This window comes from Pinus tabuliformis, chromosome 5_2, assembly GCF_031772625.1.
Source record: "Pinus tabuliformis cultivar Carrire ecotype Pingquan chromosome 5_2, CPIR1, whole genome shotgun sequence".
NCBI lineage: Eukaryota > Viridiplantae > Streptophyta > Pinopsida > Pinales > Pinaceae > Pinus > Pinus tabuliformis.
Genome location: NC_142306.1, coordinates 556,059,197 through 556,075,201, shown reverse-complemented (window position 1 = coordinate 556,075,201; position 16,005 = coordinate 556,059,197).

The window sequence follows — 16,005 nt, the reverse complement described above, 5'->3', positions numbered from 1 at the left end:
TTTTCACAGGGAAGAGCAAGCTCCCGTGAGTGATAGTTGCCTTTGCTGCAAGAAGCACAGAAAGTTAAGGATGGAGGAGGTAGGTTGTCGTTGTGCTGCTGCGAAGCAGGACCTGCTTGAGGCAGAGAGAGGATATGAAACCCGTGCTGCAGCTAGGAACAAACGTAAGGTGGAAGAGCTGGAGGCCAAGGTCAAGCTAGCGGAAGAAGGGCGCACGGAGGAGGAGATTGCAGAGAAGGTTGATTGGCTGAAGGACCCGGGCACCCCATCGAAAAGGGCCACTCAATTTATCAGAACCAAGGCCGAAAGCTGGCGCACCAAGATGCTCTTAGCCAAAGCCCTGGAATCGATTGAGAATGAGAAGCAGCCCATTATCACTGATGTGAACCTCACGGAGGCTCAGATGGAGAAAATTATCAACTACAACAACTCTCTGGAAGGACGGATCAACACGGTGCATGAAGCAGTTCAAGTGGTCAATAGGAAGCTGACCCTACTCATCAGGATTCTGAGAGATACGGCCAACCCAGCTCCCAGCACTCCGCAGCCTACCACTACTGAGGTTCAGGATAATGAATCTATGGCGGTAGTGCAAGCCAGGATGAATACTCATATGAAGCAAATGGGTCTGGATACCATAAGTCAAATGGGCAAGTACATTTAGGGCTTTCCTCTGTTCTGTTTTCTCCGGCTTTATCTATGCTTCTGTCTATGTCTGGTTATGTAGATGTTATGATATGTAAGGTCTGGACTATGTGGGCTTATAGGAACAAGCTCAGGTCGAGCCACCCTGCGAGGTGTGCTTTTTGCAGTCTCTTTTTTAGGAACTCTCTGAGCAGGTGTTTAGATATGGTTCATTGTTATTCCCTGTTGTCGATCTGCCACGGCGGATTTTTTGTACTATATTTTGTTATATAATATAAAAACCTCTGACTTACACAAAAAAAAAAAAACATGATTATCTCTAGAGGGACCGAAAGGAAACAACTCACCCTCTATCCATCGGCACAATCACCTACAGTAACACATAACTTGTGGCTTGATGACAAATTTAATGACAAAGAGGAGGTACAATCTGTTTTTAGCATTGACCAGATCTATGATTTCCATGAAGATAATACTAATTTGGTAGAATTATTTCTCTCACAGCCTGATATATCTGAAAACTTGAGAAATGAACAATATAATGTTGCAGATGTACTTCTAGCTCAAAACTTTCAAGAAACATGCACTATCCACTCCTTGCAATCTACATTTCATGACATCTTTCCAGTTCAATCCATCACCAATACTCAGAGTCAAGTCATAGAGATCAGTCCGGGCAAAACTTTGAACATAGGCAACCACCTTGACTCATCTCAACAAGAAAAATTGATTAGACTCTTGACGAAGTACCAAAAAGCCTTTGCATGGGATTACACTGACATGCATGGGATTCACCCCGAAACATGAACTCACCACATTTACACTGATAGTACCATTAAACCGGTGAGGCAACCACAAAGAAGAATGAACCCCATGCTCCAAGACATTGTCAGAGAGGAGTTGCAAAAACTTTTAAGAGTCAACTTTATATATCCTATTTCTGACAGTCAGTGGGTATCCCCATTGGTTATTGTGCCTAAGAAGAATGGCAAGTGGCGTATCTGTGTTGACTACAGACAGCTAAACAAAGCCACGCTCAAAGACTACTTCCCACTGCCATTCATTGACCAAGTGTTAGACACCCTAGCCGGCAAATCATCATTTTCCTTTCTTGACGGTTTCAGTGGCTACAACCAGATCCGGATTGCCTCTGAAGACCAGGACAAAACCACCTTCACCTGTCCATGGGGCACCTATGCCTACAATGTTTTTCCATTTGGACTTTGTAATGCTCCAGCTACATTTCAGCGAGCTGTGTTAGCTATCTTTGCTGATTTGATTCATGATTGTGTTGAAGTGTATATGGATGATTTTTCAGTATATGGCAATTCTTTTGAACATGCATTAGAAAATCTAGAAAGAGTTTTGAAAATGTGTATTGAAGCTAACCTGTCCCTCAGCAACGAAAAGTGCTTCATGATGCTAAATGAAGGGATAGTGTTGGGCCATTATATCTCTTTTCAAGGCATCCAGGTTGACCCAGCCAAGATCCAGATTATTGCCGATTTGCCTATTCCACAGAACCAGAGAGAGGTAAGAAGTTTTCTCGGGTATGCTAGCTATTACCACAGATTCATTGAACATTTTAGCAAGATAGCCTTACCTTTGTTTAAACTTCTTGCCAAAGATGTACTTTTTAATTGGACTGAGAACTGCCAACATGCATTTGAACAACTTAAGAAGAAACTATCTACTGCACCAGTCCTGAGAGGGCCTAATTGGAGTTTACCATTTCATATTTTTACCGATGCATCTGACACTGCCATAGGTGCATGCTTAGGCCAAAAAGAAGAATCTTGTACATATGCAATTTATTTCATTAGTAAAAATCTCACACCTGTCGAGCTAAACTATACAGTTACAGAAAAGGAAACACTTTCCATCATTTATGCTGTGAATAAATTTCGCCATTACATAACTGGTTATGAAGTCTTTGTACATACTGATCACTCTGCCATTCGACATCTCATGAATAAACCAATAACTAGTGGCAGAGTTACTAGATGGTTACTATTGCTGCAGGAATTTAACATCACAGTGTTAGATAGACCAGGCAAAGAAAACCAGGTGGCAGATTTCCTCTCTAGACTGCAAAATCCAGGTGAGATTGTTCCTGTTGAGGACTCTTTTCCGGATGAGCACTTATTCGCAATTTCCATAGTAACTCCTTGGTTTGTTGATTTAGCTAATTACTTGTCTACAGGTAGGACACCTCCACATTTCACTGCAAAGGAAAGGAAAAGACTGATCAAACAAAGTGTTAGATATTCTTGGCTTAATGGCAATCTCTTTTACACTGGTTTTGATATGATCATTAGGAGATGTGTCCGAAATGATGAGGTAATTGACATTTTAAAATCTTGCCATGATGAACCGTGTGGTGGGCATTTTGCAGCGAAGTGGACAGCCTTCAAAGTTCTTACTCTTGGATACTATTGGCCATCCATTTTCAAGGATGCCAAGAAGTATGTAAAGAGTTGTGACAGCTGCCAAAGGATGGGCAGACCCACAGCTACGGATCAGATGCCCCTTCAGCCCCAAGTTCACTTAGAACCATTTGATAAGTGGGCTCTGGACTTCATAGGACCGATCAACCCAGCCTCTAATGGTAAGAAGTACATCTTAGTGTGTACTGATTATGTCACAAAGTGGGCAGAAGCGAAAGCACTGGTAAGAGAAACCGAACACACAGTAGTCAATTTCCTTTTTGAGGAGATCTTTGTGAGGTATGGAGTGCCAAGAGAAATTGTCACTGATCAAGGTACCCAATTCACCTCAAAGCTCATGAAGGACATCACAGACAAGTACCAGATAAAGCATAGGAAAAGTACCCCCTACCATCCACAGGCCAATGGGTAGGTGGAATCAACCAACAAGACTTTGGAGGGGATCATTACCAAAACTGTTGCAATGAACCGCAAAAACTAGGAGGAAAAGCTCAAAGAGGCACTCTGGGCTTACCGGATTACTTGGAAAGATACCACCATATTTACACCATACCAGTTGGTGTACGGTAAGGATGTCATGCTTCCTATTGAGTTCCAAATTCAGACTTTTAAATTAGCTGCAGATTTACTAATTGATTTGGATCAAGCACAGAAAGAGAGAATCCAGCAGTTGAACCAGCTGGATGAGATGAGACAACAAGCAGAACAAACCACCACCCTCATGCAAAAGCACAGGAAGCAATGGCATGATTCACACATTAAGAAGAAGCACTTCAAAGAAGGTGACTGGGCTCTACTTTTTGATTCAAAATTCAAGGATCATAAAGCTAAGTTCACCACCCATTGGATGGGCCCTTATGAAATTGTTCAGGCTTATGACAATGGTTCAGTAAAACTCCAAACTATTGATGGCAAAGGTCATTCTTTCACAGTCAATGGTCATGGCCTGAAGCTGTACAACAAGCCCATCAGCAAGCAAGATTTTCTCCATACACTATCTCAGCAAGAAGAGGTTGAGGTACTGCAACCCTCAGCTGCAGTATCACTGCCTTAGTTTCATTTTCTTTCAATTTCAAAATCAAGAAGAAAAAAAATAAAAAGAAAGAAAAAATAAAAATAAAAATAATAAAAAATAAAATTAAATAAAACAAAAACTAAAAAAAAAAATAATGGGTTAGATGTGAAAACCAGTATCTGGCACAATCTAACCCCGAATTCCTACCTAAAAACCAATTTATTGGCGGGTATGAATTCTATTTCTGTTGTTCATTGTTTCATTTCTCAGTTGCATCATGACTTGAGGACAAGTCAAACTTTCAGTCGGGGAGAGGGAGACATCTGTTTTGTTACTTTTATCTCTCCCTTGTAAATTCTTCAGATTTCTTATTCTATATTTCACTGTAAATTTCCAACAGCATCTTGTTACCAGCATTCTAGACTTTAACAAATAAGTTGTTCTGTCATGATTTTCAGAGGGACCTGGTTATAAATAGTTTGCAGGGGGACCTGTTTTGTTCAGACACCTATGCTATCAACACCATCAGTGCAATGGGACCTGTTTAAGATATTCAGAAGGGACCTGTTTAAAGCAATTGACACCTGTTTGAGACATTCCAGCCAGCAGTAGGGACCTGTTTAAAACCTTCAGTTGGGACCTGTTAAAAAAAAAAATTTCTTGACACCAAGGGCTACTTCAACAGACTTCCACCAAGCTTTACAAGGATTTGGCACCAACACTCCAGCAAATTGCAAGCTCAGTGAACCTGTAACAATACAAAGAGCTGCATGAACATCTTCAGTTTTTTTTAAGGGACCTGTTACAGCTTTCTCAAGGGACCTGTATCTTCAAATCTTCTTAAGGGATCTATTGCATCTTCAGTTTTCTCAAGGGACCTGTATCTTCAGTTTTCCAAGGGACCTATTACATTTTCAGTCTTCAAGAAGGGACCTGTACATTCAAACTTTTCAAAGGGACCTGTTACATCTTCAAAACTTTTCTCAAAGGACCTGTGTATTCAACCTCCCTCAGAGGACCTGTCAAAAAGAACAGTCAAAAGGATTAGCAACTCAGCATGTCAAATGATCAACAAGAGAGTAATGTATTTCTGTTCTTGGACATTTAATTTCCTAGATTAGTTTTTAATGTAATTTTGGTGACTATAAGCTGTTGTAATTAATTTCAAGGACACCTTCATACATCCACTTATCACCCTTTATCCCACCAAGTTTCATCATTTCCCTACGTCCACCTATCCCTAACACCCATCACCAACACATTCACCATGTCATATACCCTCCAGGCATACCAACATTCTCTACATGACTGAATATAATTAAAAAGGGCACGTGGTGAGCTGTGTGTTTGTTTAAAAAAATATATAAAGGATGAGATAGAAGCGGCCTATATATATTCTTTACTCCATACAGTCGAATCATAACAAGCGGCCTATATGTTTTACATCACACGCACACCCGAATCATAACCTCGCCACCCAGCATTGCCACCCAGCATTATAGCTCAGCACTATGGGTACGCTGTCAGTGTTCTTATGCTAACATGCATACAAGCGTACAGCCCTCTGTTTTTAAAATTGTATGATTACATTGTAAGGCGAGTACAGGGTATTTCACATCCTCGGTTCCCATAACTTACAAAGTGAAAGTTTGAAGCAAGGAACGCGAGGAGATTGTCATCATTCGGGTAGAGTTACAAAGTAAAAGAGTGAAGCAAGGAACGCCGAGGAGATTGTTACCATTTGAGTGGGGTTACAAAGTGAAAATTTGAACAAGGAGCATAGAGGAGAATATCATTGTTCGGGGTCGGTTTGCACAGTGAAACCGGTGAGCGCCGAAAAGGGAAGCATCACCATTCTACTTCTAACACCCACAGCAGTCATATCGACCAGCTAAGCACCATAATTAAAGACTGAAGGAAGCTATATATACCAGGTAACCGACTTGACATCTATGTGTTTAAATTTTAAAGAGCATAGACAAAGAAGGGTTCGAGGCATAACCCTCTGCCATCACCATGATTAATAGGGTCGAACCCAGTACATTTGATAGCTCACAATACCATAACGATTGCATTGAGATTCTTCAAGAAGCACAGTGGTTACCTTTTCTGGAAAAATTCCATGGGAGTAATGAAGAAGTCACAAAACAATTTGCCTTTACCTTCAATGGAGAAAAGGCCCTAATAGGCGCCTTCTCCTTCAGAATCTCAGAGGATACCATAGCTCAGGCAATTGGACTCAGCCCTGAGGGAGAAAAGTACTTTAAAACTAAACAATTCAAGGAGAAATCATGGACACAGTTCATGTCCAGGTCTAGAGTTTCCTCAGTAAACTGGAAAAAGGGAGTTCCAAGAAGCTGGTTAGTTCATCCTTGGGATGAAATGGTTTACATTATCCAAAAGTTTATAACATGTGAAGGTAGATACAGCATTGTTTATCTCTATCACATCAAGCTACTCCTCCATTTAAAGAAACAATGTGTAATCAGTGTGCCATATTTTCTGTTGCAAAGTTTAACAAAGATGGCAAAAATTATCCAGAAACAAAAAGGGAATGAGGATAAAAGCCTGTACCATTTTGGCCTGATTAAAATCCTCATTGAACATGAGTTGCAGAAGCAAGGGAAGCCATGGAAAGAATTCTTAACTGTCAACCAAATCAGAGATGAGGAGGAAAAAGAAGAAGTGCAAGAAGATTCTGGGTTTATGAAGGACATAGATGAGGAAATTCCAGTGTCCAAGGCCAGCAGAGCACCTCAACCTGAGGGCAGCATAAGGACCAGAAACATGCAAAAAGAGGATGTCAAGAGGGCTGAGAAAGACAAAATCTTCACCACCTACTCCCGAAGATCAAGAAGGACACCAAAAACTCAGCTGCAAGAAGACCAATTTTAATCTCATGCCCCTGCCCATTTGGATGTTGAAAGTGGTGATCATTCACCACCAGCACCAGAAGTTGACATAGAGGTGGAAAGCCATAACCAACAGGAGAAATGTTCACCACCTCCTACCAAAAGACAGAAGAAGTTAGAAAAGCAAATTGAGGAATTGAAAGAAGAGCTCATGGAAGCTAACATGTTGGAAAAGGTTATTAAAAGAGAAAATGAAATGCTCAGGGCACAAAGCAAAGAAACACAGAAGACAAATGAAAAGCTCAAGGAAAGAATCAGTGAGTTAGAGACTGAGCAATCTGAGATTTCCAACTGGGCCACTAAGTGGTACAACCAGAAGAAGGCTCTTAAAGAGAAATATAAAAAGTTAAAGCAGGAACTCAAGGGACATAAGGATCACTAGGTGAAGAAGAATGTAGATACCTTGCTCAAGGCAGCAGAGATCCATGCAGGCACAGAGTTCAAGGGGAGTACTTCTGGGGTAGCATGACGACATGCTAAGTCCTTAAGTCGGGGAGAGATGTTGGTATCATCCTAAGAACCTTTTTCCTTCCCAAAAACATATCATTTCTCCATACATTTTCATCATATTTCCCTCAAAATCCTTGAATATTGATTATTAATTGTTCTATAGTTATTAAATTGCATAGAAATTAATTTAGGGGTTTTATGTTCCAGAATTAGAGGTTTTTGATGACATGACTACAGGAAGTACCCACAACCTGTAATGAGTTTACCGTTTTACATGTGGCGCAGCGGATGAGCGAGAACGAAAAGCATGGGCGAAAATTGGAATGTCCAAGGATGGACAAACACCTATCTCCCATCCAAATCGAGCCTCCTATGCATGCGGTAAACTTCAGTCAAAGCAGGGTACTCTGGCGCATAAAAGCAGCAACAGCATCATTCTATTTTCATTTTGATTTTTGTTCTTTTCGAAACTTATGGTATGGAAACATTTTGAAAAATCTATGTAATAAACGCGGCAACAGCACTATGTACATTCACTGCATCGATGACATGGTTGTATGTACGCATGTGTAAATACAGTTAGTTCAATGTTTTGAAGGTTAATCAGTTGTTGAAACATTTGCTCGGAACAGAGTTTTAGTTAATACACAGAACCATTTACAGTCACAACGTGTGTATATTCTTTTGCATTGGTTGATTGCTGAACGGTGGTAGTCAGTATACCCTTAGGCGCGGACGGGCCCTGCGTTCTTCGTTTGGTATACTGCTCTTCGTTTTGTTACATTTCAGTCCTTATATATTTGCACAGCGTTGTATTAGATTCGATTTGTATGTTTGCACAGTGTCGTATTGAATTCGATTTATGTATCACACAGGTTGCATCATAGTTTCGATTTACATAACTGTTGATTCACATAGCATACGGGTTGCAGTCATATAAGCTTTCGATTCCTTTATGTTCTGAGTTTCATTACATGTATATGGTGTGCGCATCTGAAGGGTTTATTGTTATGTTGAATGGTCAGCATTAAGATCTGGAACGAGAATCTTGTAAGGGATTTGGTCCTTGTGCGACTTATAGATGCATGCTCATAAACTCTGTTTCAGTTTATAGATCATTTATGCTCTTTTTATATAGTTTAATAGTGTAAATATCTTGCATGTTGTGTGTGTTTACCAAGCAAAGGTTTTCTGAGTGATACCTCTGTAAGGAGGTTAGAATCATTGCCACAGTCATACACAGGACTTAGATTCATGGGTTGCTTTGATAGATGCATTTCATAACCAGCCTTGTAGTCAAGTACATCAGTAGGGCAATCTAGGTGTGTGAAGGATAGGCTGCATATCACGATCTTCCGTAAAGAAGCCTTGCAATTTACCTCATAATCACCTGGGCGGTAATTCTTTATGTCTATATATTTTAGACCACGCCTCTAAGCTTACGCACCTCGGTCGATATTAAATATAGAGTCTAGTCTAGTACCCTAGCTAGAACCACTACACGTACACTAATAGATTATGGAGAGATGATGAATGGGATGAAGAAGGAGTGCACATGCTAGAAGACTTGCTTGAAGCTGAACAGATATACCAAGCACATCAAGAAACAAGTGAGAGGAAAACGTGCATGGAACCATCAAGTAAGACCAATACCATCGAAGAACTCGCAGCACTATGCCATGTGAAGGAGAATACAAAGCACACCAAGAGTACATCCATCACTCAGTAGCATAGTAGCTTGACACAGACACCATAGTCATCCAGTACATGTCAACAGTGTCATGTCGAGTTGTGTCATGAGTTGTCTTGGCCACATCACCACTATGGGTCATATTCGTTGTAACTCAATGTAATGTAAAGTGAAGTCCAATGGACGCACACAAGAAATTAAAGAGTCATGTCAGTTGAAAAGTCATTGGAATTTGAATGATCATGAGAGTAGTCCAAGGGTCAAAAGGGTCAAGCATCACTCTTGGCTATATATAACCCTCCCATTGTATGAGCTATGACTTTTCACCTTGGCTCCTCCCACATAGCCTTGAGGTTTTTTATCTATTTTTTGAGGAGAAAGGAGTGGCTTCAATGTCCCACTATTGGGACTAGTGATGTATGGTGTAAAGATTTGTATTGGGACTTTTGCTTAATTTAGAAGCCAATCAAGGCCAACATGTTTTCATGCATGTTTTGTAGATGTTTGTAAGACTACTCTTTAAACATTTGTAATGCATGTTTTCTTAACCTGCACTAAGATAGTTGACCTACTTTGGTTATTTTAGTAGTTACATTGTTGAAGATGTATTGTATTGCTTATCATCGTTGTCTCATCCCTATGGACTACTTCGCTGGATACTAGACAGACCACCTTTCTGTATTGGCTATCACTGATGTCACATCCTTGCATACTAATCTGTGGGATACTCGATAGACCATCTTTGTTTTCTAGTTATAATGGTCGTCACATCCATGTGGACTACTCTTCTGGGTGGTGTACGTGTTGTCCCCTTCACCTCGTTTTTAACAATTGTCATGTATGTTGTGGACTATTCAGCTAGATGCTAGACAGACCCTTTCTGGTTTGTGTGTGTCTCTTCCTGGGTGGTACTACTACCTCTCATTTAGAGGCTCACTTTATTCTCCCCTTTGTAGTAAGATAAACTTGACACAATTACATTACGCACTCACCAGGCACACGTACCTTGTTGTTTGAAGATACTAGCGTGACACTCTCATGTGCTAACATCTAGAACCATGGCAGATCTCTAAGTATATGGCAACCAAGCCTTCATACTGGATGGGACTCCTACACCAAACGATGTGAGGTCTAGTTAGTACTTCACATTGGAGAGATCCCCTTTGTTGGCGGGTCTAGTACCGTCAACAAAATGGCGCTAAAAGGAGGACGATACGACAGGCTATGCCTGTAGAGTCTGGTTTGAATTTCTTATTTAAAAATCTTTCTTCCTGACATCATAATCTTGAGATATCTTTCTACAAAGTTTGAATGTACCATCCTCATGGAAGTTATCCATGACCTGTCCAAGTTAAATTTCAGTGGTGAGGGTGAACCATCTTTTCTTGCACATGTGTGCCAAGTTATAAACTTTTTCCTACACCACAAGATAGAGTACGAAGATGTCTGGACTATATTACTCACCCTCACATTCGAAGGTCATTCTCAATGTTGGTGTTACACATTACCCTTTTCCTCTATCGATTCATTTGGTTAGCTTGCCAAAATTATGATTAAAACGTTCGATGAGTATAGCCACCGAGATTTACGTGAAAAATATCTCGTTTAAGTATGGAGCCTAACGAATCAGTTAAGGACTTTGTTGATCACTTCCTTCACCTCTATTATGAAATTCCTAAATAGCTTGTGAGCTTTGACTTTTTGAGAGAAGATTTTAAATTCTTGGTTCATAGTTCTCAATACGGTGAACCTCCTGATTTCCCTTCCTCCCCAACTCTTGCGGATCATGAGGCACCTCATATTGTAGAGGAGGAGACCAACACCCCATTTTTTCCTTATCCTCCTCCTTTTCTGGTCCCAATGTGGGTGCCCCCTTGCGATGATTGCAAAGCTGAGAAATTTACGCAACATGTCCCCAACCCATATTTTCATCCGTCTCCCACTTCAATGGAGGAAATTCTAGAATGGCTCAGGAAACCTACAACGAAGACTCACTCCTCCATTCCGCAAGAGGATGTCACCATTCATAACTCAAGTCTCGAATATGATCTGCATCTCTGTCATCCTCCATCATTTATAATCCATGACTCCTTGTACCATGAATCGCTTGATCAATCCACTTCACCAGCCAGTTGTTTGCATTCTCTTGATTCTCCAGCTGCTAGCTCAAAATGCGATTAGGCGCAAGGTAGTCACATTACATAGGCATAGGAGCAGAAAGGTGAGGACACTATCAATCTTCCCTCTCTATTTCAAAATTGTGTGCATCAAAACAATGATCTTCCATTCTTGAACAATTATCAATCTGCTAATCTCGATGGAACATCCTGTACAATTAATTCTTTCAATCAACCCCCAGTCTTGGGAAATCATCACTTCCATGATTCCATATGCCATGATGAATGCCCAAGCACATCATGTGATCTTTCATTTTCTCATGAAGACTCTAACTTAGATCTAGAATGTGCTTCGGTCAAAGAAGACGTCCATATCGAAACTTCCTCTTCACCTCACTTGCTCATGTGTCCTACCATTCACAACGCATCCACATGCATCATAAATACTCCACATTCTCTTATTTCTTCATCTGATGAGTTATCTCCTCAATTGACACAAGGCAATGAGGTTGTCCATGATTAAGTTCAAAATAGTGTAATCATAGAGCGTACTTCCCATTCCCCGTCATCTCTTCTCTTGCATGAAGACAACTCTCCAAGTCAGCTTTTTGAAGCTGAAAAATCTAGTGCAACCTATGGCAGAGATGGCTGCCATCCTGAGAGAAGTTTTGAAATTAACAACAGTAGCCATCCTCAAGCCATGCATGATCTAGTTTAAGCTTCAAAATATGATTTTGCAATTCTAGAAAGTTTTGCGACATACCATGGAGTCGAGGCACTTCAACATCCGTTGATACTTATGTCAAGGCCTCGTGACTCTAATAAGTCCCCCAAACCCAATCAAATCTGGTTTCTCACACACAATTTGTCTATCTGCATGGTCTCAATCGATGTGGATTCATGTGTAAAAAAAGTTTTGGTATTTTGGGTGTGATATTTCAAAATTTCACTTATGACCGAATCCATGAATATGTTACCGCACACCTGTCTTCATGCACATTTCTTACATAAAACTCAGGTAGGGAGTGTTTTTCCCTCATGAAATCATGTAATTTTGAAGTTGATCATCTCAAAGACTATCTTTGCCCGCAATCATACTTATCAAATTTTCCCTCTCATGATCAGCTCCTCGGTCTTCTTACGACCCTTGCACTACAAATCTATCCACTCATCACACCAGAAATCTTCCTAGGTGATGATGAGCACACGAGCTATCACACGAATCAAGTTCCTGTCCATTCACCACACCCCAACTGGTTTCACGCATTCACAGTGTTAGCATCCTTTTCAAATTCATGTGATGACCATGATGCGTGTGAAATTTTTCACCAATTTCAGGAAGGTGGTCCCTCATGTCTAGCTCACAACGAACTTGATTCCATTGTTCATAGCATTTGCAAGATTGTTCAAATGAATTTTTATTTGTTCATTGCAAACTGGGAATCTGACGTCTCAACTAGCTCATCTGGTCATTTCTCTATCTTGGGTGACTGTCCTTCAGCTTATCATTTTCCCATGAGCACACCCGATGACAGTTGCTTCTCGCACTTTGATATTCATTGTTTACCATCTTTCTCTTCAGACTTTTGTCAAGTAGGTGAGGCACTTCAGCCTTCGCTGATGGTTATGGTAGGTCCTCACTGTCTTGGCATGACTGCTGAGAATGATCGGATCTATCTTTCCTTCCCAGATTCCCATCGTGATCCTGTCTCTCAAATCATAAATCCATATTTTCAAATATCATGAGGCTTTCCAAACAACCATCACGAATTTTATGATCCAATCATTGAATGGATGGAACAATCTTACTTGGCAAGCCATGTTGTAGGCAACAAATTTCAATCTTTCCTTGCGCTTGCTAAGAAGCTCGGTGCAGACAAGGATGCATCCACAAGAAGCTTTTGAGGTTTGTTTATAAAGGGTATCCATCAAAAAGGTAAGCACGTGTATTGGGTGGTTGTGACACATCTTTCTGCCCATAGGCAAGACCTTCCTTTTCATGTGTAGCTTGTTCAAGTTTTTGTATTTTCTATTGCACACTACTTTTTATCTATTTTAACTGTTTGTATCTTTGTGGATGTAGGTCAAGAGCGACTACAGTGGCTTCACTGGAAATTTCATTTCACGTAACCCCGATCGTTTAGCTATTAGGATAGGAGTAGGATTAGTTGCATCTCAATTTTCCCTTCCTTATACTCATCTTGCACTTGTAGTCCGTCATGGTTTTATTATTTTACATCTTGTTGTTTTAGTCATTATTCTTTCTTGTCTTCCGGTTTTGTTTCTTTGTTGTGTATGCCTTTCCTCTCGTCTTGTTTTTACTTTCATGTTGAGTTTTCCATTTTTTTGCACTATGCGAATAAGTGTTGTGGCCGCATTGTGTTCTGGTTTCTGAATGGGTATGTGGCTGAAGTTCAAAGAGTCTTGTGACATTACAGTGCTTGGCCAGTCCTGTGTCTGTCTTCTTTGTGGTTGGTTGTAATTTCTAGCCGATGAAGTATTGATGGAAAATATGATCCGTTTGTAAGGAAAGTTTGGTCGAACCATGAACCCATGTCCATTCTGGGAAACCCGATGCCTAGACTCAGTTTTCTGCTATGTTGTGTTCAACCTTATCCAACTAGTAGAAACGGAGAAGGAGAATATTTAAACGAGTAAACATGAATCAGAGATATTTATATGCTTCTCTAAAGGAACAACCTCTCTTGCTCTCAATCAGTTTGGGTCCATCTTCCGCCCCAAAAATAAATAAGTTCCTATGCACAGTTTTATTTAAAAAAATAAATAACAAAAACGAAAGAAGAGAAAGGCTTTCTGCACAGAGAGGTGAAGCAGGCAACTCCATCGAGGTACTATCCAAGCTCACTGGCAGTGGAGCAATGCTTATGTTCCTGCGTGACTCTGTCGGGGTAATGTCTAGGCCTGTTGGCAGCAGAGCAACACCAGAGATGAAAAACTATACTCTGAAAATCTTAAGCTCGCGAGCCAAATTACCCTTCCCGATTTGAAACACTATGCTCTGGTTGAATCTTGTGTTGTTTTCAACTAATTCGGTACAAAGTGAACCATGTCTATCCACAGGGGAAGTGGGGAAGCCGAAGTGATCTGCACAACGAATCAATACTCCCCTAAAGGCCAAGGCCCTGCACTATAAATGAACCAAAACAGAGAAGTCGTTATTCAACCAATGTGTCACCAAGTGTTGTAGCGGCTGCAACACCCTCCAAAATTTTGGCTTACATCCAAATTTCATAGCCTTCCTTGGTTTTTACTTTGATGGTTGAAAACACTTGAGCTCACCCCATGAGCTCTTATGATGTCTTTTCACCCTTTTTCTTGTTTGACCAACGGTCATCTTTTGGCATATTGATTTCTTTATCATGCGTGTGATCTCATTATGGTGATTTTGAAGGTTTGTCTTTGTTTTTTTGGGTTGTCTTCACTATGTGAACATCTGTCATACTCACACACAAAGTTGTACTAATTGTCGTGCAAGTGTCGTCATAGTCATCCGAAGGTCTATCTCAACCGTCGCACTTGACGCTCTCAGCTCTAAGACAGTCTCACCAAGGGCATGTTTTGTCTTGTTTTCTTGGTGGTCTATGTTGTCTCATCGTCAAAGTATGTTAAGTGTATGATCACAATGTCAAGTCTGCACAAGTTCACTTGCTTTCAACACTTAGCCATTTTCCTTCCGACCGGACAACCCTCTTCCATTGGGCCCCTACTGAGCTACACAAGCAGTCTCAGACCTTAATGACCCTGCTATGCTACCCGGAACTGCACAGTGCTTGAGGTTGTCCTCCAGGTCAGCTTCACTAAGCAATCTCCGAGGTGAGAAACCTATCTGCCTCCCAAAACTATGCATAAAACTGCCTGGGTCTGCACTGTTCTCCAAAATTGTGCAGAACTGGCCAACTGGTCCTTTGTTTCCTGTCCTGCACTGCTCTTAGAAATTGCAGAGAACTACCCAGCTATCCCTCTGTTGCCTTTCTCTGATCTACCTTCAAAAACTGCACAGACATCTCTAGCAGGTCTCTTGCAGCCATGTCCTGCAATGTTCTCCAAAACTGCACAGATATGCCCAGTTGGCCCTCTGCTGCATATCCTACACTATTCTCCAAAACTACACAGTCATGCTCAACTAATCCCTTTGTTTCCTTTCTCTACACAGATCTCCAAAACTACGCATACATGTCGAGATGGTTCTCTACTGCCTTACTCTGCACTTCCTTTAGAAACTGCACAAACATGTCTAGTTGGCCCTCTGTTGCCTTGTCCTGCACTGCTTTTAGAAAATGCATAGACATGCACAGCTGGCCCTCTACTGCCTGTCTTGAGCTGCTCTCAGAAATTTCACGACACTGTCTAGCAGGTCCCCTACAGCCTTGTCCTATTTTCCTTCCAGGAACTGCACAGAAGTTCCCCCCTCAGGGTCCCACCTTGCAGCTGCCACTAGTGTCCTTCATTGCACAATTCTGTCTCCTAGTGGTCACTGCGCAATTTTTCCTGACAGTGCAAGTTGTTCTCCCGGAGTTCCTCATTCCATCCTGAGTTGCACTTTGTGCTGTCTCAGTGAGTTGTCCTCCCTCCCTATCACTCGGAACACATGAATAATGCATCATGCTATACTAGGAGGTTTTGGATTTGATGTCATCCTGTCATGAGTGAATTGCAGGAATAGGTACAATGATAGATCATGGCAAGACAAAAAATGGGATGAAGAAGG